This window comes from Triturus cristatus, chromosome 2_1 (genome assembly GCF_964204655.1).
Source record: "Triturus cristatus chromosome 2_1, aTriCri1.1, whole genome shotgun sequence".
Lineage (NCBI taxonomy): Eukaryota > Metazoa > Chordata > Amphibia > Caudata > Salamandridae > Triturus > Triturus cristatus.
Window position 1 is genome coordinate 1,059,854,917 of NC_140581.1, and position 27,618 is coordinate 1,059,882,534.

General features: G+C 47.7%; 1 protein-coding gene across 7 annotated transcripts in view; it reads right to left on the reverse strand.

The window, feature by feature from the left end:
* Nucleotides 1-27,618, reverse strand: part of LAMTOR3 (late endosomal/lysosomal adaptor, MAPK and MTOR activator 3) — an 83,968-nt gene that overhangs the window by 37,509 nt on the left and 18,841 nt on the right. The gene's annotated exons all lie outside the window — the stretch shown is intronic.

The following is a 27,618-nucleotide window of genomic DNA, read 5'->3' on the forward strand; positions in this document are numbered from 1 at the left end:
ACATAAGTAATTTGCCACTTTATCTCCCACAGGAAATGTTGCTTGCACCGACAGATAAAAAACGTTGAACTGATTTATGCCAAACAAGGCATGACAAAACTGGAGGTCGCCATGGTGAACTAGCAATTTCCTTTTATATAATCAGGATTTTGCAGCCACCATTTTAGGTCTTTGAAAAAATAGACTATTTAGTGCAGCAAATTGTGATTTAAGAAAACCGAGAATGTTTACACACTAAAAAATGTGATAAAACAAGAAACAAAGGACATTGCTGCCTATCGAGGGCTGGGCAAAGCCCAGAGGGTAATCCCTGCTGGCCGTGCACAATAGGGGTTGGCACCGGCTTGAGGTGGGAGAAGCATCTAGCTGTAGCCCAGGCCATACCCAACACCTGTTGTGCAGAGCTGAAACTGCACAACGGTCCCTCTCCCAAGTGGATCCCAGCTTGGATGTTGCCCTAGGACCGCAATCCACAAGTAGGGATCGACTCACTAGACATAAAAAGATACTTAGGGCGTGGGTGAGTAGCCCCCCACCCCCCGCCCCCGTCCGCTCCCCAGGCAAGTGAACTCTCACTAAAGAACAGTCTTTCTTCCCCTTGGGGAGTTATACCCAATCACCCCCAGGGGGCTGAAAGTCCACTAGTTAACTTTAAATACAAAAAGGGGTTGGGTTGCACACCCTGGCCTCGAACCACGGTCAAACCCCAAAACCAGCAAATCCGCTTTAAACAACCCCTCAGCCCCTACAGGGATGCAGTTAGTTCACTTGACACCAGGGCGAATAATGGTAGAATAGAAATTTAAAATAAAAAGTAATGGGGAGGGCTACACAGCACGGAGCTGTTCCCCCACCCAATAATGCCTCCAAAGTTATTTCTGCCACCAGAAGGGGTCGCATTGAGATAGTTCACCCTAATCTGCCTCAACTGCTCCTGGGCCTAAAGCAGAGCTTACAAGACCCCAGGGCCAATATCTGTTTAAAATCAAAAAAGCTGTAGTTTTGGCCCATCCAGGCATCAGGCAGTGCCCTCACCCACATTGGGCCTACCAGTCTTTCAGCTGTCCTTCGCGGAATGTTGGGGGGGGGGGGGGGGGTCCCCCAGTCAGAGCTCCGGCATGGGGGTGTAAGGAAGAAAGTCTTCTAGACAGCAGGTAAAATTGGTAAATAAAAAAAAAGAACAGGGGATGGCCCACCAATGCATTAGGTCTATGAAAAGAAGATACGAGGTTGGTGAAGTAGAGCTTCTTTATTCCGGTCCTGACACTCTGATTCCCCGGCAGCAACTGCCATCCCCGACCGCTCCACATTCCCTGCACGGAACCTTCATTCCAGGTTCCGTGCAAAGAACCCGAACGCGGTACGAACGCGGTAAGAACCCCAACACACCCCCCTTCCTTCGCAAAAAAAACACAAACCACTAATTACCTAAAAACAAACACAACCCACATGTAAACACATTAATCACCAAATACAGAAAGTCAAAATCTAACATAATCCTGTAATTTAACAGGAGATGACCTGGTTCTGGCAGGAAGAAACTTAGTACTCAAAGGACCCTGTTGAGGAGCAAGGATGCTCTCCGAAGTGCAACCACCATGCGTATCAGTGCTGGAAGGTAGAATTGTACCCTGAGTATCAACACCAAATTTGGTTCCCACAAACTCCACTTTGGACTTAGGCACCACAGAAACAGCAGACTTATTCCAGACCTTGCCATTTTCCAGAACAACCACATGATCTCTCACCTTACTGACCCTAACAGGAGCAGAAAACCGAGAGAAACCCTTACGAACAAAAACAGGTTTCTTAATCCTTACCCAATCCCCTTCACACACAGAAGACTGCTTAGGACAATCAGAACCATACTTGGCTTGACTGGACTGGCAGCAAAGAACCCGAACGCGGTACGAACGCGGTAAGAACCCCAACAGTCTAGCCACCTCATAATGGACCCAGCAGTTTTCCTGCTCCCTCGGGGCAATTTAAGGGGGATTTATACACAGTGTTTCCAGGGAGACAAAAAGCCCATGATACGCCAGACTCGCTAAAAAAAAATAAAAAAAATAAAAAAAATAAAACAAACACACACACAGCAGATCTGGTGGGTGCCAGCCTGAGCGGACATTAGGCTGTAAACTAAAGCCTTATCAGTGCTTCTGCCCCGCCTAGGTCCTAGAGCATTCCCATGGTAAGTGAGAGAAGTCTGGATACTTTTGGGCATAGCTTAGAAATGTGTGCTGGCAGAGAGGGGAAATCCCAATTTCATTATCTTTTAACTTGCCGTTGTGACTGGATGCACTTTTCAAGGTGTGAGCCAGTAACTAATGAACCCTCCGAACCCTGGAAATGCCTGAAACCTAGAGACCTGGACGAATCCAAGGTGATGTGACTGGCTAATTAAGTGAAACAAGAATAAGGACCGAACTAGGTGTAGACCAAAATTACTTCATATGGTATTGTTCTTCATCCGTTGTTGTCAGGGGTAAAAAGCCCCGCCACAAAAGTGGGGTATCTGTGATATCAGGAAGAGTGTGGGATTGCTGAGTGGTAAAAATTATGAAGATCCTGCAGTTTCCAGAACCATCCCTCACAGAAATGTGAGGAAAATGCTCGATTTTAGACAAATAGAAGTTTGCTGGCCATTCTGGGTAATAAAATAAATGTGAGATCCATGCACGTTACATCACCATGGACTCCCCAGGGTACCCAGTCTTCAGAAATGCCTGGGGTTAGTAAGGAGGATTCCTTCAGTGGAGGCCAGGCATGGGCCCAAATACCACTGCTACTCACAATGGCAAAATGGGTCATTTTTATGGCAAACATTGGATAACAACTTAGCTATTTGGGCCCTTTGCTGTTGTGGGTCCAACCAAATGGGTCCCATTTTTATTATCTGGTGTAGTATGGAAAGAAAGAATAGTATTAAAATTATCAATTGAATTTCTTTCAGTTTATGGCTTCCAAAAGCTAAGTCAGTGTGCAAAGAACACATTTTGCGAAAAGCCCTCCGATTCATACAATAGTATGGGTACATACAAATTCAGAGTTGTACAAATAAACACTATTGCTTAATACAGTATCTTGGACACATTTAAAAATGCATATTTTTTTCCCCACACTCATTCAGTATACTTTACCATGTGAATTCACATACATTGAAAATTTATTATAAGATGCAGCTCAGTTGCTGGCTCTTTTTTTGGAAACCAATAAACACAATACATCCCAGCGACCAGAAGGGTTTAACGGTATATTACTTTTGTGAATAGGCCATCGGGCCAAAGAATTACAGATGCAAACATGGTCACCCCCCCCCCCCCCCCAACCTATTTGCTTTCTTTTTATTTCATTTCAACAATTAGTTTTTGTGGGGAAATAATGAGCGAACTATACAAATGACCCTTTGCTGAATTCTGATTATTCTATAGTTTAAAAAAATGTATAGCTTTCTAGGTTCACCCATGGGTGTAACATCTGTTTCCACTGCAATCTCCAAGTGGGTAGAAACAACAAAAATAGGAAAAATCGATTATCACTTAGAAAAATTAAGAAAATGTGGTTAAAAAAAAGGATTTTTTTAATAACCAAATTCCTGGAAGCTGGGAACATTTTCAACTTAGCACAGCAAACGTTTTTTGGGGAAAAAAAAAAACATACATCCTCTTGCACAGCACTTTTAGCCCATTTAAAAATATATATAGTTTGGCAAGGGGGATCCGCAAAACTAACATGTGGGATAAAAGGACGCAAATTTGGCCTGGATACCTTTTGCGGAGCAAATATTTTGAAACCATGCACCCAAAGTGCCCCAAACTTGAATAAAAAAAAATGCTCAGCACTGGGGTGGGTAAAGCATCATTAGCTTAGGAGTTCAATGAAAAAGGAATCATGACACAATTAACTGTCCCAAATAGGCTGGTACAAGTTGACAGCGTCTCAACCCTCAGGATTTGTCATCATCCGGACAATGGCACACAAGAAAGATGATTGCTGCATATCGGGAACAAAAGAATGAATTAGCCCTAGTAATGAATACATTTAAAACCATTTTGGAATAAAAAAAAATGGGGGGTACGTGTTTGAAGGTAACAGAAGAGATTTCAAGGCAACTGTGGAAGAGGAAAGAAGAGAGAAAAGGTTTGCTTTAGCCACCTCGAATATATTTCAGAAGACAATGCCCTCCTGTAAGGCCAGAGAATTAAGTGGCCAATACCCTCAAGCTTATGTACGTGAGTCGGGACAGAGCAGCTGAGCTCCAGCGGGGAAGGCTCAGGTCCCCCATACTCACTCATTAGTGACAGCGTTGCTACCATTCAGATAACTGGTAGACCAGGCGACAGCTCGCCGGAATGGTGCTCCTGGATTGGACATACACAACTTTACTTCTGTGACACCCGTGAAACAGATGGAGCAGGCAAGAGGTCTCTATTTCTTCATTTCAAGGGGCAGAACTGTATGACCTGTTTGAAAGCCTGTCCAACACGGGAGATGACGCAAACTTTCATACCATGGTGGCAGTTCTGAACTAATACTCTGACCCTCAGCTCAACCCAGACTACAAGTGGTTTAAGCAGCAGCAGGCCCGACAGAGGGAAGAGGAGTCAGTGGACTTATTTTATGCATGACTCCAGAAGCTAGCTAGCACATGCGTAGACATCAACCAGCCCAACGAGGTCAGGGCCCAGCTGATAAAGTGCCACAGGTCAGTTGAACTATAACGGCTCATACTGCACCAGTGGTAATCACCTTGGATGCCATATTGGACTTAGTATTATCACATGAACTGGTGGAAAGCCGGGCCGATGACATGCATGTGGCCCTGGTGAGAGAAGCGGCCCAGATGGGGCAGGACGTGTCCTTGAAATATAAATAAATGAAATACCAGTATTTGTAAAGCGCACAGCTACCTCCGGTGAGGTGTCCCGGCGCTGGGGGCCCTCAGGAAGATTAAGCAAGCTATTGCCAAGAGTCACATGGTGCTGGGCTAATCTGCCGCCGGAGCCAGGGATCAAACAGTCAACCCCGTGGTCCGAAGTCAGGCACCCTGGCAGCTGCGCCACACCTTTTCCACTTAAGATGAAGGAAGTGCAGGTGGATGCCATTCAGAAACTGCCTGCTCGCCCCCGTACCGCCAATGTGCCAAAGCCGCCAGAAAGAAGTTGCAGCGACTGTGGGCTACAACCTTGAACGTCTGCCTGCTCATGGGCGGTCGAGCTACCAATGTGGGCGAATTAACCACTTCGCCAAAGTGCGCCTGAGCGAAGGGCGGGGACCAAGAGCGGGGTACAAAAGCAATGTAGGAGCTGCCCTGAGACAGCTGTCGATCGATGAGGAAGAGACAGAGAGCCCCTCGGCAGGAGACAATCAGAATGCCTACCTTGATGAGAACAACAACGTGTTCACCATTTCCTTTGCAGGCAAAGAGGGCAACTGGAAATGACACCGGCCCCCTTCTAGGTTGCCATAGAGCCGAGAACCTGGGCCTAGTCTCTTAGCAAGGCATATCTACAAATCCTATGCTGCCGCCATCATGCAGGAGTTTCCCCAGCTCTTCGAGGGGCTTGGGCGACTGAAGGGCACCAAGGTGCAGCTGCACACCGATGAAACAGTGATGCCTGTCACCGAAGGGTTCCTTTCCACCTGCGGGCGCTGGTGAAGAAAGGGCTTTGGAACCTGGAGCAACAAGGGGTAATCAAGAAGATCACTGGCCCCACTCCTTGGGTCTCACCTTTAGTGATTGTGCATAAGCCCAGACAACCAAGGGCAATCCAACTACGTGTAGATATGTGGCTCCTAAACCAGGCCATTCAAAGGGAGCCACATATTACCCCCACAATGGATGGGATTGTGGCAGCCCTAAAAGGCTTTTAATGGTTTTGAAACTGGACCTTAATTCTGGCAACCACCAACTGGAATTAGAACCGGCCAGCCAATACATCACAATCTTTTTGACCTACACATGCCTCCGGTGGTACTGTAGACTAAACTATGGAAGATCATCAGCAGAAGATGTTTCAGAACACCATCCGCGAGACCCTTTCTGGCCTAGTGAGTGTATTAAAAATCAGCGATAACATTTTGATCTTCTCAGACACCCTTAAGGAGCACCACGTGCAGCTCATAGCAAAGCTGAAGCTGCTGGCAGACAGTGGGTTGACGCTACTTAGGTAAAAGGGTACGTCCTATGAGAGCTCAATAGAGTTCTTTGGGTATGTGTTCCCAAGAGAAGCATTGCAGGTAAACCCAAAGAAAGTGGAAGGGATAAGGAAAGCGTTGATCCCTCGAAATGTCACTGAGGTGATGAGTTTTCTTGGAATGGCAACATACAGTAGCCAATTCATCCCGAACCCGCCCACCCTGGCTGAGTCGCTGAGAGCCATAATGATGACCGACGATCCACAGGAATGGGACCTGTGCACTAACCTGGTGTTCTGCCAAGTGAAGGAGGCACTGCCGACAGACGCCGACATGGCCAATTTGAACCCCAGGCTCCAGACAGAACTGTTGGTTGATGGGAGTCCTGTAGGGTTAGGGGCGGTCCTTTTGCAGAATAGCCTGAATGGGTCCCCACTTCTTATGGAAGCAGAGTGTGGTCAGACATTGAAACTAGATATACTCAAATTGAGCATGATGCGCTAGCGATCAGATGGGCCTGCCACCATTTTCATCTTTTCCTATTTGAGCAACAATTCAGAGTCATCACGCACCACAAGCCGCTGGTCACCTGTTTGTGGGGACATCTCGACATTCTCCTCCCTGCATCGAACAGTGGGCAGTACAGCCGTAGCCATACTTTTTTCATGTACTGTAACACACCAGAGTGAATAACCCAGCTGACTACGTGTTGCGATATCCACAAGCACAGCACGGCCCTGGTGTAGCTGAGGAAGATGAAGGCACCTGAGGAGTTTGGAGAATGGTGGTGCATGACACGTGTCGCCGGGCCTTGTCGAACAAGGAATCTGCACTGTCCAACACCAGCCTGCCAAGGGCTGAGGAAGAACCTCAGGAAGCAATGGCACAACTTCATGGATGGAGCCAATCATTAGTGTCCACTGAACAAGTGACGATGGGCGAACTCTGGTGGGTCTGAGATGAGCTAAGCACCAACAGAGACTGTTACTTAGGGAAAAGCCAGATCGTAGGCCCAGGTTGTCCATCTGGCTATCAAGGCCACCAGGGCGTGGTGAAGATCAAAGCAAAACCAAGAGACAAAATGTGGTTCCCTGGAATACACACCTTAATGGACAAAAAGGTGAGGGGCTGCAACTCATGCGTAATCACCGGTGAGGAACCACCACCGGTGCCAGTGATCATGGAGGAACTGTGTTCAAAACCATGATCAGAAGAGATCATGGGCTTTGGGAGCTTCCCAAATGGCCGGCTCACAGAAGTAATAGTAGACAGCCACACCAGTGGGTGAACTAGTGCACTCTACAACATTCTCAAAAGTAAAGCTGGTCCTAGAGAAGATGTTCACACTGCTAAGGCTCCCAGAAGTGAAGATGGATAATGGCCCCCGTTCAAGAAGGAATAGTCTAAAGAACACCTACTGTCGCTTAACATCATACACCAGATGGTAACCCCTCCGTGGCTCTAGGGCAATGGGAAGGTGCAGCACTTGATGAGAACGCTGAACAGAGCACTCTGCATACAGGTAGTTCATGGTGAAGATGCTGAGTGTTGCCTCCACAGGTTCCTGAGGGTGTACCAGCAAACTTCACATATCACCACAAACTGTGTGCCTATGGATTTGTGGATTTGAAGACCCCACCAAAGACAGCATACCGGCAGGACCTCACTGGCAACCCACAATGCTGGACAAGACAAAAGAAGGAACACGAACAACAGAGCCAGCCACACCCGGCGAGCAATAGTCCTTGATCTGTCAGTGGGTGACCAGGTCATTATGCGGGATCGTCAACCTGAGATGAAGTTCTGCATTCCCTTTAAGAAGGAGATTTGGAGAGTTGTGGGCATTCAAGGGACTATGGTCACTGTCCAGCAGGGCCACATGACTGCCGTACAAAATGTGTCCTGGTTCAAATGCTTAAAGTCCCTGACTGTAGAACAAGGTGATGACCAGGAAGGACTAGACGAGATACCATCATACAAGACTAGAATACCCAGCCCCCACAGGGAGGGTGCTTGTGAGTGCCCTACTGAGCTGGAAGCCATTCCTAGAGCAGGCAGACCTGCACCTAAAGTGGCTTTACACCAATCAGATGTTCATAAAAGGCCAGCCAATTCATACACCTCACCGGCTCGTAGGTGAGAAGAGGAAAGTCGAAGTCAGAGGTATGGCCTTTGCCTCAATCCAGCACCGAGTCAGAGACTACGAAATTATGTATATGTGCATGGGATAGTCAAGGTTTTGTTTTCAGTCAATAAAAGATGGAAGGGATGTAGAGCGCCATCTGGCCTCTACTGTACATTGTTGCGGTTCTCATCACGAGGGCCAAGTGCGGCCGCAGGGATTAAGTAATGAACTGAGCGGCAGCTCAAGGTCACTCTGTATAACCAGGCAGTACGAGTGTGTGCCCTTATTAGTTCAGGCATTATGCTGATAGTCTACTAACGTGTCCGAATTAGTGAGGACATCAAAAATGCCTGGAGGAAACCGCACCTTTGTAGAGCGGTGGTTCGGCTGTCCTTGCCATTAGACTACATGTCTCAAGATGCCTAGGTGGTAGCCATCTTTGATTCAGATCATAATAAATCACTCCCCTTGGCACGCACTCAGTCCAACAGGGACTACAGCGTGCGCAGAGCTTTCTTCCCTGCTCGGCAATTCGTCAGAGCAGCCTTGGCGACTCTCGGTCAGAATCAGTATTTGCATCCTGGACGTTACAGGGGTAAAAACCATATTAGTTTTTTTCTCATTGAACCCACAGAGGAACGATTCTTAGGAAGTTTCCCTACAGATTCAAACATGTGTCCCTCGCATCCACAAGCTGTGTCTTGGTCTTCAGTACTGGACTAAACTATTTTTTGGAGACTCTTGTATCTTAGTGTTATACTGCTTGAGACTGGTTGAGCTACTCTTAGAGACTTTGAATTGATCTCCCTTAAGGAACAGTAACTCTCAGAAAGACTCAAACCTGAAACTCTTCTCTCGGGTGGTGGGAGAGTTTCAGTTGTGCTAAAAATTGCAAATGTGAACTTGAGATGTAAACAAGTTTGGCATCAACAAGGTTGTTAAGGAGACGAAGGGACTCTTAACATTCAAAAGATGATCATATTGGCTACTGGGGATTTACAAGAAGAACAGAGCAGCTTGCAATCACTCCACCAGTATTGAATGCTGGCTTTTTGTAAGCAAGGTGTCACTGTATATCATAACTGGATGTTATAATCTTGGTTTGCATTATATGCTCTTTAGACAATCACTCACTTCTAGGGTCAACTCCCAACAGTTCAGGTAGCTAGACAAGAATCAGGCAGACCAAAATCAGACAACACCTCCAAGGGTAGATTGCAAGTCAAGGTAGGTCAGGGCACCTGCTCCGTCTGCAATTATGAGAGCTGGGTTTGTTTTCTTGACAACTGTCTCTTCCCTTTGTGTTGCAGACCTCCTTCTCAGCTGTACCCATTCCCTAACCCTGCCCTCACCTGTTAACGCTGGCAGTCTGTTGTTGAAATACACAGCTCTGGTGTGCCTTGAGAGGGGTCTCTGTTGAACATCGAGTCACCCCCAAGAAGGGGGATGCTGCATCGTAGAACTCCAGTCAGAACCACTCAGTTTCAGGGAGATGTGCCCATGGAAACAGAGGAAATGCTGTCACTTACAAGGGCTTAAGTAGGCTGGCCCATTGTCCCATGAAATAGGTAAACATAGCCAGAATCAGAACAGGACAACACAGGACACTATCAGACTATTGTCTGAAAAAGGCTGACCTAAAGTAAAAGATTGTACATTTCTTTTGAGAAACAGCACACACCAACACCTCGCAAAATGGTGCGTTCGCTGACAATGCATTCCGCAATTCAGACATCAATGTTTTTGATGGAAAAGGAATTGTATTCTTGGTTTAGGCATCATTTGTGAAACTATAAAACTCATAGATAAGAAGTTTGCAATAAACCATAGGATTGAACAATAAAAATAACACACGTAACCATATGCGCTTTTACCAGCCAATCCACTACTAAAGATAGAAGCCGAGTTCACTTCCGTGGTCTCATAGATGCATTTTTCATTATGTATGGAATATCACATTTATATGCCACTGTTAGACCTGGTACCATTGGCGTGAGTCTCCCTTTCATTTTTAGGTCTCGCGCCTTGCAGTGCAGTGCAGTGCAGTGCAGTGCAGTGCAGTGCACAGCACTGCTCGCGCAGCGAGAGACCTCTTGTAGTGGGTTTGAAAACGGCCCTAGGAATCACACGCTCGTGCTTTTCCTTTTGTGCCACGCAACTGGCCTTTGCGTGCGTCTTTTTATCCAAGACAACACGCAATTGGCCAAAGGCGGGCACATTCCTCCGCCCATGGCCTATTGGTGTCTGTTACACGCACCGCCGCCATGTGGTTTCAATTATCGTGCTCAATAATTGAAACATGGCAGCGGTGTGGCACGCGCGCAGCACTCGTTACTACTGCAGACACAACGTGCTTTCCTGCATAATTCAGTGTGCGATGGCGCTTTCATTTTCGAAGCAGCCTGTCACTTGTTTTATAGCGGATTAAGTCTCTGGAACAGCAGCTAAAATGAAATGCAGCTCAGTGCCCTGCTTCAGCCACAACATAATAACAGTGGATAAAGAAAAAGATACAGCAGTAATTTTGCTTGAAAGTCATAACATTGTGATGTTACAAATCTGCATTAATGTCAAAAATGACAGTTTTTTCTCACATAATTATCTCAAGCACTGTGATTGTTTCCGGCGCCATGACACACGGCTGGAAGTTCACTAAAGCTCACAGCAACGAGCTGACCTTTCCAGCGCCTGCCACGGGACCAGATATTCCATGCTGCTTGTAATGAGAAAACTCCTACTTTGCCTCTTCAGCTCTGCCACAATATCGTCAAGAGCGCTCCTTAAAATTAGCTGCAGGTTTATTTGCATGGAGTCTGTATGAACGAGGTCGACGGAGCCATGGGTGGATAAATCAGAGTGATGTTCAGCTGTCCACCAATTACTGAATAAAGTATTTTTTCACTAAGTGTCACTTTTGTCCTTTGGCTGCTCGGTGGAATGCCTAAAATAAGAATGCACGCCAAATATACTCATGTGAGGGCTCTTAAGTTTGGGAGCACTCTTTTCTTGAACGGGTTTCTCTTTGTGCAGGCACAACGTGCTTATTTGAATTACCTGCAGACCTCCGCAAAATAGCCCTTTCTGATTAACAAAACGGGTGCACAGTCCATTTTTAAACTTTAATTAAAGGTCGGCGAGAGGGGTTTGCAGCCACCATTGCTCACTGTGCACCAGTGTTGTTCATCTAAAAGGACGCTCCTATGTCATCTTTCGGTAAACTGCTGGAGTTTATTTTACATTCCTCGCAGCATTCGCTGCCATATCTGACCTCCTCCCTCTGCTCTTGACCTCCTCCCTCCGCACTTTGCAAATTGGAGTCAAACGCGTTGATTTTGCTTTCTGCAGCTCGCCAAACTTTTTTTTTTTTTCAAACTTATTTCTTTAATGCACGTTCTTCAAAAACTCACGCTTTTCTTTTTTTCGGTGCAGCTGGTCAGCCACTTTTGGGAGGCAGATATTCTGCGGCCGGCTGGTGTTGCGGGATCAGTTCGCCGGACCTGGTGCATTTGGCGAACGTTGCTGGAAGAGTCATGTGTGCCCCAGCCAACTGTGCCTGCTGCTGGTTGTGCTGCTTAGAGGGCCGGCGCAGTCAGAGGTAAGAGACGCCGTTGGCCCCATACTAAGCAGTTTCAGAGCCCTCAACTCGCCCTGTGAACTCCATAGAAGAAAGTGGGGGAGGTGAAGCACCACCAGAGCTCACCTTCAGCACTGGTAGGCAGGACTTTCTGGGCCGCCCAGAGAGTAGTTAGGGATGCTGGGTGCCATGCTCGCAGTTAGTACAGAAACTGCAGGATTACTCTGTGTTAGCACTCGGAGGGTGTTCCCTTACAGTTTCACTGCATAGTAGAGCTGTGCTATGGAAGCTTGTATTTTTCCCTAGGTTTGTTACTGCCCTTGGATGGTGCGTCCCGGCAGACTTTTGGGTGTGCGTGTTGATTGAAGTAGGCTGTGCAAGCAACATCTGCCATGTTTCATGCTTTAGTTTTGTTTTCGGCAGTGATTTAATAGCTGTTGTGGTCAGAGAGTACCTTCTAGCTGAACTCCTTCTGGGGGAGGGCTGCAACATTTACACAAGTTTGAGCTATTGGCATTGTAAATGACAATGCCTTTTATTTATGTTTTGGTTTTTAAAACATAAATAAAAGGCATTGTAATTTACAATGCCAATAGCTTAAACTTGCGTAAATGCGAGACCTATTGCATTGCAAATGCTGGTTTCTGTTTTTGATATTTTTTGCTGGTTTAGATGCTTTGGGCACTGTGCCACTGATATTCAGTGCCACAGTGCAATTGCTCCCTATGTTAAATTGATGTATTGATTAGTGACTTCATGATTGGGTTATTTGATTTACTTGTCAGACCCTAGTAGAGTGCACCATGTGTGCCCAGGGCTTGTACATCAAATGCTGCTGGTGGCTTGCAGCACTGGCTGTACCACCCACAGAAGCAGCTTGTGAAGTGTGTCTCAGGCCTGCCATTGCAGAGCCTGTGTGCAGTCTGCCATGTCGACTTGGCAAGTGCACCCACTTGTCAGTCCCTAAACCTTACCTTATCTTATCTTCATATCAGGCAACCCTAAGGTAGGTCCAAGGGCAGGGTGCATTGTAAGTATAAGGTAGAACATGCCCTGGTGCATGTGGCATGTCCTAATCGTGAATTACAGCCATTTTCGTTTTTCACTATTGCAAGGCTACCTGTTCCCCATAGGCCAGAATGGGCAGTTTGATTACAACATCCTATAATCCTAACTGACCCAGGGAACATGGTAGAAATTAGAGTTTAGTATGCCTGAACTCAGAATGATAACATACATATTTTAGTGAAGTTGGTTTTAACATTCTTTGTTTAAAAATACCACTTTTTAGAAAGTAGGTATTTTCTTGCCTAACTGTCCAAGCCTGCCTCTGCTAGGTTGTGTATTGTGTGTCTTGTTTTGTGAGTGACAGGGGCTGGGGGATTCCAGGAGACAGGGTGAGTCAGCACAGGGCTGAATAGAAAGATCTGCATGTAGATGGGTGGGAGGAGTTGCACCTGGGACCTGAATAGGGCTGTGCCTTCCCTCCACAATGCTGGCTCCACCTCCTGTGGTGCGTCTGATGTCCCTGGCCTACACTGTGAAAGGAAAGAAGGAAACTTGTCAAAAAAGTTTTCCAAGACTGACCAGAACTGGTTTGGACTAGGCCCAGACCTCTCTGCCTTCAGAGAACAAAGAGAATAGTAGTATAAATATGGGGACCCAGACCCCAAGATTTTAGATCACTTCTGGAACAACAAGACGAACCTCTACCGAGGAGAAGAACCAAAGAAGCTGTAGGAGTTGGACTGCCCCCCTGCCAGTGTGCTGTGTTACTGGGTTGGTCTCCAGTGGTGTCTTCGTTGCCAAGGAGAGGAGAAGGAACTTTTAAACAACTTTCACAATATTACTCCAAGGGCTTGATTTGAGCTTGCCTCCTGACCGAAGTCTCAGGGATACCAGACTTCACGCTTTCGGTTTGCCTGCATCTGGAACTTGCTGTTCTAGTGCTACAGAAGGAATCTGCAACACCGACGCCGGCGAGCGGCGCCGTAATCTGCAACAAAGTCGTGAGCGCTGCTCCGACTTGCAACGTGGACCCGATGCCGGCCGCCGTGCCACATCGATGCCAGCGAACAACATCTTAAGCCTGCCATAGCCGTGAGCGCTGCTCCGACTTGCGACGCCGGCCTGACGCCTGCTGCTGTGCCGCATCGACTCCGAAGCAGACATAATCGCAGAGCCGTTCGTTGACGTGGGTGGTCAAGAATCCATCGACACCGTGACATTGTACGGAACGGTGGTTTCGCCGCCATCGTGACGTCACCTCCTCTCCAGTCAGGAACCGACGCCTCCCCTGCCTGAGCAAGCATCCAGGTACCGACGCATCATCTCCCCCGTAGCAAGAAAACAACGTCTCAACGAGCCAACGACGCCACACCTCCCAGATGCCGTGAGAGGTCTTTGCTTTCCCTTTTCCAAGGTACGGTTCTTTGTGGGTCTGTTTTGACTCTGGGCCCGATGCCGCGCACCTCGCGGTCGACGCCGTACTTTGGGATTTCTTTGAACTCGACATTGTGATAACTCCAGTTGAGCTTATCTGTTGCTAAAGTCTGCTTTTAAGTGAATAAACTATTTTGGAACTATTTCTACCATCTTGAAGAAGTTTTTATTGAGCACAGTATTGTGGATTTTTGTCGTTTATGGTCTTGTCATAAGTCTATATAAAGAATACTTATTTTTACAATACAACCTGTGTGGTGTCCATCTGTAGTGTTGTCACTGTATTGCTGTATGTGTTCACAAATGCTTAACACACTGCCTCTGAGATAAGCCTGTCTGCTCATGCTAAGCTACCAAGGAGGTGAGCAGGGGTTATCCAGTAGTGTAATCCCCTTCCCCTGACTTAGAAGCAAGGGTCCCTACCTCTGCCAACTAGAGACCCCCAGTTCTAACAGCCACGAATGAGGAACTTCAAAAAGCATCAGAATTCCACAGAATGTGGGCCAAAAACTCAGGTAATATAGCCAGTTTTTAGCTTTAAATGCTCCATAAGTAACAACCACCAATCATATATGGAGATAAATCTGTCATATTTAACAGCTTTCTACATGCAATTCCTTTTCTGCAGTATCAAAATTTGAGAAAACAGCACTTTTTTGGGATAAGCTCAATTACAATATGAAGGCTACCAAGGCTGGGATGTTTTTCTATTTTGATGTTGTTTCGGGCAACATAATTAAAGGCTAGCAATCAACTAAATAACAAAGATTAGAAGGTGAAACCGTGGATTAGATCATTATATGCAATTTTAGCAGTGAACCTCAAATCAGAGCATCTGCTTTGCTTTTGTGTAGATTATAGATATTCTTTATTTGCCAAACATGATGCGCAAATCTTTGAAGGAGATCAACTTTTGATCTCTAAATACAAAGAATACGCCAATTGTGATAAGGAAGGACGGCCACGACCCTGGCCTGTTACTATACATTTATCTTTGTTGGGCCATTTCTATTTTTATCAATCGAATACGGAGGATTGTGGGCGGATACTTTATACAAATGGATATCATGGTTCCACATGCACTAGCCTATGGAGTTACAACGAATTTGTTGATTTGATTATACTTTATCGTTTTGCGGAGCCCTGACGAAGTTTCAATGGAACGAAACGCGTTGGCTGTGGTTGAATTTTAAAGATATAAAAAAAAGGAATAAAGGATATTTTTGGATAAATTGGAACCTCGTGTAGACTTTACTCTCTGGTGCACCGTCCTTTCCTTCAAAGATTTGAGTATCTGATCTTCAGTGGAGCGAAGTGCGGCGAGCTCCGGACGTTGGTTGCACAGACTAAGGACTTTTACATTTACTTTGAAATTGAGGTGCTGAACACTGGTCAGCCGAACTGTTTGTTTTTTCTCAACATGAGGCACCAATTCATCCTCAGGATTGCAAATCTCCATGCAACTACCATGGTGATTAGGTATAACTAAACAGATTTTTAGTAAAGAGATCCATTTGCTGAATAAACAGTCATGCAATAACAGAAGCTGTGGTTAGCAAATACTGGGTATAAAATGGCCAATTACTGTAAAATCCTTCACATTTTCCAAAACGTCTTTTACAAAAATTCTCAAAGACATATTTTACAATAACATCGATACTCAATGCAGTATATTATCTTTTGATAAATTACGACCTGCAATAAAAAAAAAAAAGATTTTGTTTTTGTATTAAAGTCCAAAAATTCTGGATTCAAACAATATTAGTTGGAGGAGGTCACTATGGTGCTTTGTTTATTCCCAACTTTCTATAGTGCTGCTGCTATCTGCTAGGTGGGAGTGTGATCTACAAGTAACCAGTGAGATGCAATAAAAGAAGGCATTTCCTGAAACATAGAAAGGACCAAGAAGAAGACATTATGAACAAGAAAAATCACATAGCTTAGGTATAGAAGCAATCAGTTCAGGTAGAGCCAGGACATGGGCACTTTCAGCAGCATCCTGAAGGTGAACATATCCATTTGGGTCTTTGGTGATGGTGAAAGTGAATTCAAGAAATTAAATGCAGCACCAGTGAACGACTACATTGAAGCCAGTGATGTATACAATACAGGTGTTGGCAAAAGGAAATAGTCCTTACTCCAAAGCACCCTCAGCCCTCCAGACAAGCAGGGAGGAAGGGATGCCCAAGTGAAGAACCTTGTGAGTCTGATAATCAATATTGAATTGCACATCAGGCGATTTGGTTAGTAAATGGAGTTCCTTCTGCACTGCTGAAAGTGTTAGAATTTCATCATAAAGGAAATCAGGCGAGCCATAGAAAACCAACTTGGTGCGAAAGAGGAAGGACTGTGGGACCCCAACAACAATTGCATTGCTGTAATCCAAGGACAGATGACTAGCAAGTGAACTTTATTTCTCAACTGGTCAGGAGTTGGAAGTCTGATTTTTCTCACAGTACAAAAGAGGAAGTCTACAGATTGGGTCCACTTGTTGATTTTAGGAGCTAGAGTCGGAGTGTTAGCAACAGTGAAATCAAATGACTTCATAGAAAGAGATATGGTTGGATAGAAGCTGTGAAAAGATAGTTGATTGGCAGGTCCAAGTACAGTTTGTTTTGGTAATGAATGTGCATTATGCCTCTTATGGGTTTACCAAAAGGAAGCTGCTTGACATTCAGAGTTTTCCTTTCTTGAGGCATGACTTTAATGTGAGGATGTAATTCAGGCACAAAGTTTTGTAGTACGGCTGCATGTTGATATTGATCTATGCTTTTGTGCAAGTATTGAACATGCTCATGTTGGATGTCTACAACATGTGGTTACCAATTTGTACCATACTTCTATAGTTGAACTGCTAAGAAGAAAAATAAACTCAGAACTGGCTCACTGAAGCCCTTCACTTTGTCTAGGTCCACATGCACTACTTGACGCAACATAACTAAATACAATTGTGGAATAGTTTAGATATTATTACAAACATTTGGACTGTTTCTGGTCACTCATTTGTTCACTAGCTAAAGAAACAGACAGGGGAAAACAGAATTTTCCCATGGACACACGATGAAGTGGAGGGGGAAAACTGCATCAGTATCCCTATTCTCCTTGTTCCACCAACAGCAACTCAGCCTCAAGACCACACCAGAAAATGGCAGCTGTACAAGCACAATAGAAATAATTTGCAGAGCTGACATGTACAATACAATGTTCAATTATAAGTGTGTCTGTTTAACCAATAAATAGGGCAAGTGGTTTACCGCCAAACGCATAAGCCCTATAAGGGCTTTACAAAGTATGCAAGTGAGTAAGCATGCAAGTATTTTCAAGAACTAAAGCCCCTGCGCACAACAGTGCAACAAAACTTCAGTAGTAATGGACCAATTCACACCTACACGTACTGACCTAAGCAACACGTGCAAGTAAATACCAAGATCAGCAACAGCACAACACACATCTGTTGATTCATGCAGTTTATCCTGGGACAACCGGTGATGTAAAAATGTCAAGGATGCAGTACTCTATAGACAGAGTAGCCCTGTCAGACAAGATCCAAGTCGATATCACATCAAGCTATATATTCATAATGAATGCTAGATTTGGCTGTCCAAGATAAAGGGCCTCATGTAGGAAGCCAAATACCGGTCGGTAACGGCCGAAATTCGGTAAATATCCCGTTACCGACCGGTATTTAGGCATTTGCTATGTAGGGGGCTCATTTCTGGATTCAGTATTTACCGAATCGGAAATTAAGAAATCGGTAAAATACCGATTCGGTAAATACCGAATCCAGAAATGCAATGTAGGGAGCACTCTAAAGAGTGTAAATTAGTATTAAGAATTTGTTATTTACCACCAAATACAGGTTGGTGATAAATAACTAATACCTTGCAAAAAGCAATATTTTGCTGACTTAAGAGTGCCATGTGGCAGACATACATGCCCTTAGGGCATGTATGTGCGCCACATGTGCACACATGCAAGATTCAGGGGTGCAACAGGGTGTCAATGTGACACCCTGCCACCCTTGTATATGCTCCCCCCATTACCGAATCGGTATTTACCGAATTGGTAATGAGGCATACCTTCCCATTGATTCCTATGGGCCTCCAGGCCCATAGGAATCAATGGGAAGGTATGCCTCATTACCGAATCGGTAAATACCGATTAATAATTTCCGAATTTTACCGATTCGGTAAACATTACCAAATCATTACCTACATCACATTTACCGATTCATAAATACCGAATCGGTAAAATTCGGTATTTATGAATCGGTAAATGTGAGGCTACCTACATATGGCCCAAAGTCACATGATAATAAAGAGGTCACATAATAATAAAGAATACAATTTACAAATGATCTGGCACTGAAAAGCATATTGCCAATTGCTAATTTTTAGGTTCTTGATTTCAAAGAAAACATATCTTAGCCAAGTGGCAGTTACAAATGTTAAGGAGTGCACTCCCTCCCAGACGAGAACACACAGCAGATGTCAACAGAATGGCGAGTACTAATAGAGCAGAAGGGATGGATGAGAGACACAAGTGAAAAGCCACAGACAAAACTTTAGACTGGAGCAATGCACATACTGCCTCCCTGAAACCTTCTCAAACCTAAAAGAAAAATGCAGATAATGAAAGGCATCCCATGTCTTCTAAGAAAGTTATGGGAGAAATGTTAAAAAGGCTACCCAATTAAAAGACCAAAGGACAACTGGATTGTAGATGGTTGTTAAGACTCCTCGTTGTTGCACTTGCCCCATCAGTTACCTCCCCTTATACCCTTCTCCCAAAGCCGACAGTGCACACCCACTCACCCACAAAACCTTGCCACCAGAAAAGTGGTGGCATTGGTAGACTGTGGGAGTGGTGAAAATCACATGGAGACTGTAGCCATTGTAGGGGGTGGTGGCAGTCCGCACAGAAAGGGGTTCCAGGAAATACCAAAGCCAGGCAAGAACTTGAAACTGCGAACAAATGAGCCCAGTCTTTTTAGGTAAGGTCACACTGGGGGAGGGGGGTGCTCTCTTTTCCAGGCCCAGCTAGCGCACACAACACCAATTAGCAACCAAGGAATGGCCTATAAAAGGCAACACAGAAGGGCAATGCATCAGCAACACACACTGTATGAGAAAAAAACCTGCTAAAACCTCACTTGTTTGACTAGGCCTGCCTGACTTTCCTACCTTGACTGGTTGTGTGTGTGTGTAGATTTTACATTGACCATGTTCCAGTTCACGCCTTACATTCCTTCCTCCACAAGGATTCTTTCCTTAGTTCCTACTCCTCACTGCTCTGTACCCCTCCCCGGCCCACTCCTATTTGGATTCACTTACTCCTGATCCAATTAAGATACTCTTTAGAGTCCCTCTGACTGACAGCCCTCACTTGTGCATGTGCAGCTACAGATCGCGCTCCAGATGGATTTATCACCATTTCTGTGGCACTATTGCTGGGTATTTATATCATCAGCAGCCGTGCATTCTTTATCAGGTAGTTCGCTTTCAGTGTGGTAGTGGGGGCATGAGGGATGGGTGAATTATTCAAAACATAGCCCCATGTTGTATCATAAGGACATCTTGTGAATTACTGCCTTTGCCTCATATCAGCTCCCTTGATATCAATGCTCTCTGTTGCCTACCCCAGGGGGAGAGCTATTACTGTCCACTATGATACAGTTGTGCACAGAGGGACATTAGGGGAGTAGTGAAGAGCCACTTTGGATCCACTCCTGGGGATGCATCATTCTCCAGCTGCGAGAGCCAGATGACGGGACAGGGAATGATTATAACTAATAAGTGCAAGTCCAGAACAAAGATGATGAAGTTAGGTAGCCGGAGTAGTGTGGCATACACTCAGTGTCAGGATTTCCACTATAGCCTGTAGTCTGTAATTCATCTGTAAGTAGCCTTCCTCCTTGATATCCTAATGGTAGAGTCCACCAATAAAAGGAAGACCTTTACCCTCAGAAGTCGTACATACAACAGAGTCAATAAAAGAACAGCCCAAAATGAAGGCGCTTTTTTCATAGTCAAATTAGGTACTCTATCTGGACCTAGCAATCAGCTAGTCTTAAGCTATACAATTTAAAAGATTTCTTGCAAATTTATTAACGGTAATCCTGCATCACTGGGAGATATAAACCACAGGGAAATGCACTGAAAGCCTCAACATAGACCTTCCACACATGGTCAGGTAATGGCAAATCAGGCTCCTACCAAAAGCAAACTGACTGGGGCAACTAAAGATCAAAAAGATTATTGAAGCACCATTGTAAATAGCTTCCTTCATCCTTAGCCAAGTCTACATTTCATTTGCTTTTTCTAAAGTATTTATGAAAGATAGTTCTACTTTGACAAAGAGACTACGCCATTTAAAATAATGGAATGATAGGGGATTTACATACAGCTCGTTGAATACTACTACACCAACAAAACCAACTTACCTCCTTAGGAGTAACACTACAATCATAAGGAATGAAAACAGAGGAATAAATTATGACCATTGCATCAAGGCACTGCTCCAATTTGCCCAAGCCAACGCTTGGTACATAAGATTTAATGCTACTTTTGGTTTCATCCCCGTATACTATATCGTTTTATTTGACATATTTAGTTTTCCTTTTCCAGATAATTTGTTCAAATTCCCTTCTGGACCCTTGTTGAAATTATACCAAAGAATTAACTGTCACAGGAAGATAATCAGTACCTATGCCTAGGAACAGCTTCAAAAGATTAATAATGATTAAAAAGTTCACTGTTCGGTTCACAGTAATCTATCCAAGAGCAATGTTTGCCTCAAATTTGCAGAGAAAACATCTGGAAATCTACTATTCAAAACATCTCTGGTATAGATGAACAAGTTACTTACCTTCGGTAACGATGTATCTGTAAGAAACGTTAGTTAGATTCCTCACCTTAGAATATCCCCAGGCGTCAGACTGGATCCGGAAGATTTTTCGTCAGCAATACCCCTTGCGCGTCACTAGGCGTCGTCTGCGGCTCCGCGTCAGTCGTCGGCGTCGTGCGCCGGAATGACGTCGGAGTACTTAGACGCCGCCCTCGCGCGCTGACGTCAGTTCTTGTACATAGCTTTCCGCGCCAGGAACGCAGAGCCATGCAAAGACCGACACTGGTGCCAAAAATAAAATCTAGGGGCCTGAAAAGGATAACCTTAACCCTAGATGTCAGTTCGCAGAACGGGGAGGATGGGTGGGTCGGTGAGGAATCTAACTAACTAATGTTTCTTACAGGTACATCGTTACCGAAGGTAAGTAACTTGTTCATCTGAAAGAAACACGTTAGTTAGATTCCTCACCTTAGAATAGATACCCACGCAATACCATCCACGGTGGTGGGTCTGCGAACCAAGATCACACCAGAAAGTCCTGGAGGACAGAACGGCCAAAGAAGCCATCCCTCCGGACTTGGCTGTCAAGGCAATAATGCCTGGCAAACGTGTGTAGCGAAGCCCACGTCGCCGCCTGACAGATGTCCTGCAAAGGGACACCCCGTCCCAAAGCAGTAGTAGCCGCTGTGGCCCGAGTGGAGTGGGCGCGCAGCCCAACAGGAGGGTCCTTTTTTGCCAAGGAGTAACAAATTTTGATGCACAAAACGACCCACCGAGAGATGGTCCGTTTGTGCACAGCTTTCCCCTTCTTAGCACCCACGTATCCAACGAAAAGTTGGTCGTCCACCCGGAACTGCTTTGTGCGGTCCAAATAAAAGGAGAGCGCACATTTTGGGTCCAGACGGTGGAGCCTCTCTTCCTCTTTGGAAGGATGCGGAGGCGGAAAGAAGGTGGGCAAGGTGACAGACTGCCCAAGATGAAATGGAGTCACCACTTTCGGAAGAAATGAGGGACGAGGCCGAAGGACAACCTTGTCCGGATGAACAGAGAGAAAAGGAGGCTTTGAAGATAAAGCCTGGAGCTCACTCACCCGTCTAGCCGAGGTGATGGCTACCAGAAAAGCAGTCTTAAGCGTCAGCAGACGAAGAGGACAATTATGAAGAGGCTCAAAGGGAGCGCACATGAGAAATGTGAGAACAAGATTCAAGTCCCACTGAGGCATTACAAAAGGGACAGGAGGGAACGTGTGAGTAATGCCCTTTAGAAAGCGTGTAACTACAGGGGACTTGAAAAGAGAAGGCTGATCAGGAAGCCGCAAGAAGGCAGAGATGGCAGCAAGATAACCTTTCAGGGTGCCCAGGGCAGAGCCCTGCCGGGCCAAAGAAAGAAGAAAGAGGAGAACCTCAGAAAGAGGGGCGGAAAGGGGATCCACAGCCTTTGCTGTGCACCATGCCACAAATTTGTTCCACCGGCAGGCGTATACCGTCTTTGTGGAGGGACGCCTGGCTGCCAGAATGATATCACAGACTTCAGGAGGCAAGTCAAATGGCATCAACTGTCGCCGCTCAATCTCCACGCATGGAGGTGGAGGCTGGACAGGTTCGGGTGGAGGACCGTCCCCTGCTGCTGCGACAGAAGATCCTCCCGAAGGGGCAGACGTATCGGAGGATCGGTCAACATACTGAGTAGCTCGGGATACCAGTACCTTCGTGCCCAATCCGGAGCCACCAAGATGACTTGGGCCCGGTCGTGCCTGATCTTCTTCAGCACTCTGGGCAGAAGTGGTATAGGCGGAAAGGCGTACAACAGACCGCAACTCCACTCATGACGAAAAGCGTCGCCGAGCGAGTGCCGCCTTGGAAATTCCAACGCGCAGAACTGCTGACATTGCGCGTTCTCTTCGGTGGCGAATAGATCTAACCAAGGCTCTCCCCACTGCTGAAAGAGACCTTGCGCCACTTCGGAGTTCAGACGCCATTCGTGATCCATCATGCACCGGCGGCTGAGTTCGTCTGCTCTGGCGTTCAGAGAGCCCGCCAGATGTTGAACCACTAGGGTGACGCCCTGGTGTTCCAGCCACGTCCAGAGGCGCAGAGCCTCCTGACAAAGGGTCCACGACCCCACCCCGCCCTGTTTGTTGCAATACCACATGGCAGTGGTGTTGTCCGTGAACACCTGCACGACACTTCCCCGGACAGAGGGAAGGAAGGCTTTCAGTGCAAGCCGGATCGCTCTCAACTCCAACAGGTTGATGTGGAGACGAGACTCCGCCGGAGACCAGAGGCCTCTGATCTCCGCCTCTCCCATATGGCCACCCCATCCCAGGAGGGACGCATCCGTCACTACAACATGCTCCGGTTGGGGAAGGGAGAGGCTCCTGCCCATGACCCAATCGCGGTCCGTGAGCCACCACTGCAACTGCCGTGCAGTGCCCTCCAAGATCAAGACATGGTCGGACAGGTTGCCGTGATGCTGGGCCCACTGAAACTTCAGGTCCCACTGCAGAGCCCGCATGCGCCGCCTGGCGTGATGCACTAGAAGGATGCAGGAGGCCATCAGCCCCAGAAGCCGCAACACTAGCCTGACCGAAACCCAGGATAGAGGCCGAAAGATGGGAATCAGGGCCTGAATATCCCGGACCCGCTGTTCCGGTGGATAGACCCGGAACTGCGCCGAATCGAGAACTGCTCCGATGAAGAGGAGCTTCTGAGAGGGACTCAAGTGCGACTTCGGCACGTTGATGGAAAATCCCAGCAAATGCAGGAGATCCGCCGTAGTCTGGAGGTGGGAGACGACTGTCTGGGGCGAGCCCGCCTTCAACAACCAGTCGTCGAGATAGGGGAAGACTGGAACCCCTGATCTGCGCAGATGAGCTGCGACCACCGCCATCACTTTCGTGAACACCCGAGGGGCACTGGTGAGGCCGAAGGGGAGCACGGTAAACTGAAAGTGCTCTTGGCCCACCGTGAACCGCAGGTAACGCCGGTGGGCCGGCAGGACGGGGATGTGGAAATATGCGTCCTGCAAGTCCAACGCTACCATGCAGTCTCCGGGGTCTAGGGCAGCTAGAACCTGAGCCAAAGTTAACATCTTGAACCTTTCCTTCCGGAGGAAGGCATTGACGTTCCGGAGGTCCAAGATAGGGCGTAAGCCCCCTTTGCCCTTCTTGGGAACCAGAAAGTAGTGGGAATAACAACCACGACCTACTTCCGGGCTCGGAACGCGCTCGACGGCCCCCTTGGCCAAGAGGGCCGAAACTTCCTCGTGGAGAAGATTCAAATGATCCCCCGAGATACGGTGGTGCTGCGGTGGCATGGCTGGAGGGGTCGTCTCGAAGGGGAGGGAGTAGCCCCTTCGGACGATTTGCAGCACCCACCTGTCCGATGTGATGGACCGCCAGTGGAGCAGGTGATGGCGAACTCTGCCGCCCACTGGCGTGGAATGGGCCTGAAAGCTCGGACTAGGAAGGCTTTGAGGCGGATGCTGCCGGGGTGGATGTGGGCTGACCTAGTCGTCCTCCAGAACCGCCTCGGCGGAAACCGCGACCGCGTGCAGGTTGGTTCTGCGGCTGGTGGCTAGGCGCACGTGAGGAGGCACCCCTTCCTTGGCCACGAAAGGGGCGAAAGGCGGAAGTTTGCGACCGCGGGGCCGAGAAGCCCAAGGACTTGGCCGTAGCCCGGGAGTCCTTAAAGCGATTCAGCGCACTGTCCGCTTTCTCGCCAAAAAGGCGAGTGCCATCAAAGGGCATGTCCATGAGAGTGCTCTGGACATCGCCCGAAAATGACATGGACCGCAGCCAGGCGTGACGTCTAAGCGCCACTGTGGTCGAAATGGCCCTACCCAGCGAGTCCGTGGTGTCAAGCCCACATCGGATAGCATGTCGCGCTGCATCCCTCCCATCGGCCAGAGCCTGGGTAAGTCGTGTCCGGACCTCCTCCGGACACAGGGGCAGCACGTCCTCCACCGCATCCCACAGAGAGTGGGAATAACGGCCCAAACTAAGGGAGGAGAACAGCTTCTTGCCAAACTGTTCCAGTCTCTTGGAATCCCGGTCCGGCGGGGCGGTCGGGAAAGAGGATTGGGAGGTAGAGGCCTGGATAACCAGGCTCTCAGGGGTAGGGTGTTGGGACAGAAAACTGGGGTCGCCCGGAGCAGGGTGGTGGCGCCTGGCGACGTTCCTGTCCACAGGAGGAACTGTGGAGGGCTTGGACCAGGTGCCCTGCAGAACGTCAATGAGGGCCTCATTGAATTGCAGCAGAGGCTCAGTGGAGCTTGCTGCAGACTGAAGCACCTCAGTAAGGACTTTAGTCCGCACAGCCACAGCAGCTCGAGCCCAAGGGCTGCGGCCGCCTTGCGCAGCACCACTGAGAAAGCAGCGCCCTCCTCCGAAGCCACAGTCGGAGGAGAGACAAATCCAGTGTCTGGAGAGGTATCCAGGCCACTGGCCTCCCCCAGTTCATCTGCCCAGTCCTGTGACAGTTGAGCCTGAACGGCCATAGGATCCTCGGATCCCTCCCAGTTGTCCCCATTATCCGATTCCTGGTATACAGGAGGAAGTAACGGAGCCGGGCGATAGACATAATGTGTCTCTAGCGGCGCCGAACGCGGCGTCCATCGACGCCGGGCCCGGAGTGGGGCTGAACAGGGCTCGACGTCGAGCGGAGTCGACGTCGGCGTCGGGGGTGGTACCGGTGTCGACGCCAGCGGAGGAGGAGTGACGAGGTCGACCGGCATCGGCGGGGACTCGGGAACGGGTCCCTCGGGCGCTTGCGGCGTCGAGGCCGGAGCCGTCAACGGCGCCGGGGCCGGAGCCACCGGCAAGCAAGGCAGCTCAGTCGGGTCCGCGGGGCCCGAAGGCGCGCCAGCGGGCGTCGACGGCGGAGCCAGGTTCCTCATGGCCGAGAGGAAGGCACTGACTTCCGCCGGCGTCGCGTCAGTCTCAGGGACCGGAGGGTATGGGGACGTGCGCGGCGCCTGCGGCTCCGCCGGAGCCGCGGGGGTGGAACCACCCTGACCCTCGGCCGAGTCGCGCGACCGGCGAGGGGAGTCCGAAGAGCGGTGTCGCCTCTTGGACTTCTTGGAATGCTTCGACTTACCCGAAGACTTGGATCCCGACGACCGATGGTGACGTCGGCTGCGGCTCCGCGACCGATCCTTGGACCTCCTCCTGGACCGGGATCGAGAGGCGCGCGCAGCAGAGTGGCGAATCTCGAGAAGCTTACGGGACCGCTCCCGTCTAGCCTTCGAGGTCAGGGCCTTGCAGTCCGAGCACGACTCCGCGTCGTGGTCGAGGCCCAAGCAGTAAAGGCACCGGCGGTGATGGTCCGTAACCGACATCAAGCGGCTACAGTCAGCACAGGCTTTAAAACCAGGCATCCTACCAGCACCGGAGTCGAGACAAGATCAAAAAGGATCAAAAAAGTTTGTCAAAAATTGACTAAAGGGGTAGCTCTCCCGGATCTGCGCTTACTGGCGCGGAAAAAAGAAGAAGAACTGACGTCAGCGCGCGAGGGCGGCGTCTAAGTACTCCGACGACGTCATTCCGGCGCACGACGCCGACGACGGACGCGGAGCCGCAGACGACGCCTAGCGACGCGCAAGGGGTATTGCTGACGAAAAATCTTCCGGATCCAGGCTGACACCTGGGGATATTCTAAGGTGAGGAATCTAACCAACGGGTTTCTTTCAGATGTGTAAAATGCAAAATATAAAACAGAATCAGTGTCTTCAAAGCAGTCTAGAACTCCATATGCTACTTCTAAAGCTACTCCTCAACGACTATCTACTACTTCTCCTCAACTGCTCCCACTTGATAACAATGATCATAAGGAATTTCATGCTGTCAGGATGGTGCGCACAGACGTCCAGGTACATGTGAAGCACAGTGCACCTTGCACTGGTTTCTATGTCACAGACTCATCTCATCACTAGCAACATGCACTGGCAACAGGTGCCATGTTCCGTTTCAGCAGCTGCCCCACATTCACATCAATGGATCAGTTCAGTGAGTATCACAGTGATCTTCTGTGCGAGTGATGCAGCTGACCTGGCATGTTTGTCACTTTCTCTTGGCTTCTTGGTACTATAAGATGTCCTCTAGAAAAGGAACATCATTTGTTGAAGCATAAGGAATACATTTTGTGTACTGGAAAGAGGAACTCTGCATAAAACTAAGCTTGGTGTAGAGACTATTAAAATCTAACTTAGGTGCTGGACAGCTATTCCACTGACCTGGACTGGTAAGAAAGCACAGTAACAATCATTACATTCCTGAGTCTCCTTTATGTCTTGCAGGACAAATCTGCAAACGTCAAAAGCCTGTGTTCACCAAAATACAGTAATCCACAAACTACTCTGGAAAAAGGGACTAGGAGGGTGGTGATTTTCTATACAAAAATCAATTTAGTTTGGGACTCAGACATCAGCAAATGAGTAGCTCTAACGACTCAGAAAACATAATCGCACAATTAGAGAGCAGGCCCAAACAGATGCT